The following is a 6,419-nucleotide window of genomic DNA, read 5'->3' as shown; positions in this document are numbered from 1 at the left end:
TACCCATTCCAGATTTCATTCCCTAATCCATTGTGTGTCTCCAGTCACACAAGTATAAATTCCACGGGAGACATATGGTAGGTGATTGAGTGCACCAGCTTCCTGCTAGAATGGGGTGATCTTGTGACTTATGGATGTTCTGGAGGAGATACTCCCTGGGTGTGACCATGTTTAGGGCAAGGGCTTTTCCCAGGCATTCTGGCTACCTTCCTAGGTTAGTGATAATATTGATTCTTTGGGCTCCAATGACATATGCTACTTGTTGTAAAAAGGCCTGGATGGTTAGGCAGAAGTGCATAGGATTGAAATCACCTGTTTGCTTGATGCCTAGTTGTTTTTGAAACTGAATTTTTTTGAAGTTGCGAGAATGGCTCCAGTTACATGCCAATCTGTGTTTACTGTTGCCAGTTACTACCCCTGTGGGGCTGATCTCCCTCATTTCCTGCTTTCAGCAGAGAAGAATAAGTAGTATACTGCAATTGGTGTTTTAGCATCTGTATAATAATATCCATGGTCTGTGATTCTTTAAAAAGTACCCAAATGCAGATGATAGAATTTGCAATGAAAAGGAACAAAATAAAGAGAGTTTGTCTTTGAGAGGCCTGTGAGCTGATTCATTGTATGTAAACTGTAATTATTTGTAATTGGTATTGAAATATGTTACCTGTTTGAACAATTTGACTTTGACTGGATTTTTGAATAACTATCATATTAGACAATGGATGGATGTCATATTATAGGTGGGCCCTCTTAGGCCAACATAAATGCAGTTTGTTCTCACTGATACTGCTGAATGTATTGTTGGTATATATGTGTTAAGTATTGTGGTTCTTCTTTTGGTTGTAAGGGATGTTCCGCACAGGGAAATGCCCTGATTAAAACAGTGTAGTGGAACAAGTGGACAATGGACAGCCCCAAAGACTTCCCTAGGCCAGCCATGAGGGGTCAGTAAAGCAGTGTAGGATACTGCATTTGGTATCCTCAGGTCAAAGGATCAAGGAACTGCACCCCCTCCTCACTAATTGGGATGGTTAGATTCCAAAGACCAGGTCGTTATGTGAAAATAGGCGTTATGCAAAAATGGACGATGACCACACCGGATCACAAAATAAAGAATGACTACACCATTACATAACTTCCAAATTACATCATTGCATAACTGCCAAATTACATCATCACATAACTGCCAAACCATTGAGTATCATGGCCCAGCCAAGTTGACACATAACCTTAACCTTCATATTACTCTTGCCTTGTACTTCGGCATTCGTTACTACCACACATAGATCATTAATGTGCAAAATAGTCAGGTGCTTTTTTTCACTGTTGTAGTAAATGGGAAATGTTGGATAATGAGATAGTCAATAAGTAAGGAGTAGGTGTAATGGAGGCAGACTTGCTTAAAAAACTATACCACTGTAGTGTAGCCCTGTGTGTAAGCCTTAATTTTGAAGCGGAAGTGAAATATCAAGAAAATAAATTAACCAGTCATTTATGTTGTGTTTGAATCTGAAGATGCTGCAAATTCAACCTGAGAAGGATATCATTGTAGAATTTATCAAGAATGAAGACTTTTCAAGTATGTGTGCACATTGGGGATGCTTTACGTGGGGCTGACAGGCACTGTGGTTGATTGCTGTAAGTACTTGGAGCCCCTGTACAATGACTATTGGAATACCAAGAGCCAGAACAGAAATGGGGAGTCTGAACTGATGCATGTAGATGAGTTTATTGATGAGCTACTGCGTAGTGAGAGAGTGTGTGACATTATTCTACCTTGACTACAGAAACACTATGTGCTAGAGGAAGCTGAGCAACTGGAGCCTCAGGTTAGTGCCCTAGAAGAGAACATGGATGATGTAGACTCCAGTGAAGAGGAGGATGAGAAGTTGAAGGGAGTGCCATCACCGCCCACCGCTGGAGAAGCTATAGAGACTTGGACAAGCTCTGTCATTCTCCTCCCACGCCAGGCTACATGAAGCGTAGGAGCCAGTCTTCCAGAAGGCAGAGTCCGTCTCCCAAAAGGAGGAGCTCTTACCCTCACCATGTTGGGCATGATGTCTGTCAAACTCATATGCAAAGACAAGGCAAGAGCAAGACATAATTCATTTCTCTGATAAAGATTTTTAAAAGCCACTGTCTTAGGTGGGGTTCTCTAGAGAAGCAAAACCAGGAAAGCATATAAATATACATATATATATAGAGAGAGAGATTTATATCAAGGAAATGGCTCACGTGTTTGTAGACACTGTAATGTCCCAAGTCCATGGGTCAGGAAAGAGGCTTCTCCTGATTCACATAGCTCCAGGGGCTGGCAAACCCAAGATCAGCAGGCTGGAGAGCAGGGCTTTTGTTCACAGGCTGTCAAGATTGACAAATGCCAAAATTGGCAGGCAAGACCACAGGTAAGCTGCTAGCTCAAGTCCCAAGAATCAGAGGTCAGATGAACAGGAGCCAGCTGCAGGATCCAGAACAAGCACCAGCCCCCAAGCCCTGTCTGAGCGTCCACCCACAGGCAATGCAGGCCACTCGCCCAAGGAAACTCCCCTTCAACTGATTGGCTACTCACAGCAGAGCCCGTCACGGGGGTGATCATGTATCAAATCTCAACAGGGAAGTGATCACAACATTATGTTTTTGTTGTCGTTAGGTGCTGTCAAGTCGGTTCCAACTCATAGCGACCCTGTGTACCACAGAACGAAACACTGCCCTGTCCTGCGCCGTCCTCACAATTGTTTTTATGCTTGAGCTCATTGTTGCAGCCACTTTGTCAATCTATCTCGTTGAGAGTTTTCCTCTTTTTCACTGATGTTCTTCTCCAGGGACTGATCCCTCCTGGCAACATGTATGTGAGACGCAGTCTCGCCATCCTTGCTTCTAAGGAGCATTCTGGTTGTACTTCTTCCAAGACAGATTTGTTCGTCCTTTTGGCAGTACATGGTATATTCAGTATTCTCCGCCAACACCACAATTCAAAGACGTCAGTTTTTCTTCAGTCTCCCTTATTCATTGTCCAGCTTTCACATGAATATGCAGTGATTAAAAATACTATCGCTTGGGTCAGGCACACTTTAGTCTTCAAGGTGACATCTTTGCTTTTCAACACTTTAAAGAAGCCTTTTACAGCATTATACGACTGCCAAAACACTGAGAGTTATGGCCCAGCCAAGCTGACACACAACATTAACCATCAGAGCCACTTTTACACTTAAAAAAAAAAAAAACCAAGCCCATTGCTGTCGAGTCAGTTCCGACTCATAGAGTAGAACTGCCCCATAGGGTTTCCAAGGAATGGCTGGTGGATTTGAACTGATGACTTTTTGCTTAGCAGCTGTAGCTCTTAACCACTATGCCACTAGGGTTTCTCACTTTTACACTTAAACCCTTTAATGCTTAAAAAAGACTGAAAAAACAAAAACCAAAAAAACCCCCCAAAACATCACCTCCTCTCCATGATCCTTTCAAACACACCTAAATGATGACAAGGAAATAAAAGTCTCAGATGACCTCAGTGCGAGTCATAGGTTAACCCTTTGTGCGGGAGTCAATTCTAGACTGCATCTAAGTGGTTTTCTATTCTGCATCTCCATACTGGGATGTGGGTGGGCCAGAAATCTTCATATTTTAGTAGCTCTCAGTGAGGATGAGCTCCTGCCTTCTGATAGCCTTTCAATAGACAATGGGAAGCAAGTGGGAGACGGCCTCAGATCAATTCCTCACATACCTTCCATTTTCTCATGTTTCAGGAAGATTGCAAGGCATTCTACCAAGACTCAGATGAGCTGTGCTTCAAGCTTTTGTCTGTATAGCCTATATGGATACATGGAATATCTCTAGAGGGCCAGCACAGAGCCATTGCCCAACATACTGGATGCCACTAATGGGTCCCTGGGGGAAGGTTACTTTCCCCTTGCCTCAGCAAATGACAAAGAGCTTCAGAAAACTTGCCTTAAGTCTGATGGACTTGAGAGACACAGGGACCTTTTATTTATACATACTCATTGCCATTGAGCCGATTCCGACTCATAGCAACCCTATATGACAGAGTAGAACTGCCCCATAGGGTTTCCAAGGAGTGGCTGGTGGATTTGAACTGCTGACCTTTTGGTTAGCAGCAGTAGCTTTTAACTGCTACACCACCAGGGTTTCCCATTTGTACATAAAAAAAAAAAAACAACTAACCAAACCCAGCACCGTCGAGTCAAATCTGACTCATAGCAACCCTACAAAAAAAAAAAATAGTGGTTGTTAAATGTGCATTTGTTGAGGGGAAAGGAATGGCTCAAAGTATACGCAAACCTATTCTTACTCATGTCATTGGCTCCCTCTACGGGCCATTCTTCCCCATATTTCTTGAGCTTCTAGCTGAGGAGAACATATGATCTACTGGTAGCTGGTGTTGTAGTATCTGTGTAAAAAAAATCCGCAGTATGTATTGCTGTAAAAACTGTCTGAATACAGCTGATGAAACCTGCATTAAAAGGAGAAAGGTTAAATTTTGTCATTGAGAGGCCTGCAAGCTGATTCTTTGCATGCACTATGTAATAATGTGAAATTGGTAATGATATATGTTACCTGTTTTCATTGTAAATGATCAAAAGTTGTCAGAGAAAAATTTCTCTGATGTCTAAAGTTTTGACTGTATAATGATGTATTCTTGATTGACAAGTTAGTGGTGTCATTCCCTATAGCCTTTGCTGTTCATCAGCAAAGGAGAATTATAATTCCCCAAGAATCTCAGGGCGGAGTTGACAGTTATCATAGATGAAATAATGTAGGTAGGTCCTTAACAATGAATCCCTCTGGCAGTTCAGAGACAACTGCTGACTCTTCTGAGACAACACCGTAACTTCTAACAAACTTCTTCAAAAGTTGAACTGTGTGTCTTGTGGTAAAAAGGCAACACTGCACAGGGCTATGCACCACTTGCTTTGACAAACTGACTTCATGGAATTTTTAACCACCTCTTGCTGGAAGCTGATAAGGTCTCAATGCCCATTTGGAAATGTACGGTGGGACCCCACAGGTCCACTGGCCAGTTGTGGAACAGGACTCTGGCGGGCAGTAGCAGACCCCTTTGCTAAATTATTTGGTGACAAGGGGACTTGGCCTTTGTCCCAGAGACCTCTGCTGAGTCATATTGGTGGTTTTTTGTTAGACATAAAAGGGGGAGAACTCCACAAAAATCTAAGAAAAAGTTTTTGTGGTCATTACCCACCCTGGGTGCCTCTGGGAAGGTGAAACTGCTTTCCTCTGTTCAGTGGCTATGACTACACAAAAACGACCAAGGGCAGTTAGTTATGCAGAAATATACTGAGGTCTGCTCTTACAATGAGTGGGAAAGAAGTCATGTTAAGCATAGATTTGGGCAAAAACCCAAGGGAGACTAAAGAGGCTAGGCTCTTCAGTTAGCAGATGAAAGAGCTATGCCAGTAGTGCTGGTTGTGGAGGTGTATGTCATCTGGCCATCTAATAGCCTACTGCAGTGCTGTGAATTACTACTGTATGACTCTTCTAACCACAGTTGTGTAACTCCCACAATATGATTGGGTGGGACTATGCAAATAAGGTGCTTGTGGCCCACTGAAGGGGTTAGACAGTCTGCTAATGCAAATAAGGTGTATGGAACCCTTGCAGGGGTAGGACTATGCAAATAAGATGCATGGACTTGGTCAGTTTTGTCATCCCACTAGGCTTAACAGGGAGCCAGTCTCAGAGGTTGGAGGGGGTGGGGAATCCTCACTACTATCAAGAAGAGTGCATCCTCTGGACCCAGGGTTCCTGTGCTGAGAACCTCCTAGACCCAGGAGACAGAGAGAGACAGCATGAGACACTGAAGACCGGCATGAGACAGCAGCAGCATGTGACAGACAGGCTAGGCTCACCAACCCACAAAGCGAGCTCTGAGTACCTTCGGGTAGGAGGCTTCCTGGCAGAGTGGGGTGCCTCTGGGCACTTATTGATGGAGCTAAAGAGCTCCGTAACACATGTTCAAGTAGGGCAGAGGCCAGGCCAAGAGTCAAGGGCCAAGGGAGAGGCCTGTCTGTGGGCCTGGCTGAGAAGAAGCTGTCCTGATCAGAGAACTGTATCCTGAGTTGTTCCTGTTCCCTCCAAGTTGATACTGAATTGTAACCTGTTACTTCCCTAATAAACCCTATGATTGTGAATATGGTCTGTGAGTTCCGTGTGGCGACTGCAATGAATTATTGAGCCCAGCAGAGAAGTAGAGAGTGTCATGGGAAGGATGGCTGGTATCAGAATTGGTAAAGAGGTTGAAGGGTGGAGGTGTGTTTGACTTCTATTTCATAGGAATCAGCCTTGGGCTGATGCTGATCTTGATTATCCTCCACCCTCATGAAGTTAGACAAGGAGGTATGATGTCAAGCTGCCATTTTTACACTGCCTGCATGCTCCAAGCC

The 6,419-nt window shown here is 43.7% G+C and overlaps 1 pseudogene; it reads left to right on the top strand.

The window, feature by feature from the left end:
* The first annotated feature begins 680 nt into the window (after window positions 1-680).
* Window positions 681-2,104, top strand: LOC100657269 (pre-mRNA-splicing factor 38A-like; annotated as a pseudogene).
* The last annotated feature ends 4,315 nt before the right edge of the window (window positions 2,105-6,419 follow it).

The sequence above is a fragment of the Loxodonta africana genome, chromosome X (genome assembly GCF_030014295.1).
Source record: "Loxodonta africana isolate mLoxAfr1 chromosome X, mLoxAfr1.hap2, whole genome shotgun sequence".
In the NCBI taxonomy this organism is placed as follows: domain Eukaryota; kingdom Metazoa; phylum Chordata; class Mammalia; order Proboscidea; family Elephantidae; genus Loxodonta; species Loxodonta africana.
Note: the sequence above shows the minus strand (reverse complement) of the source record. Positions and strands in the feature narration are given on the sequence as shown.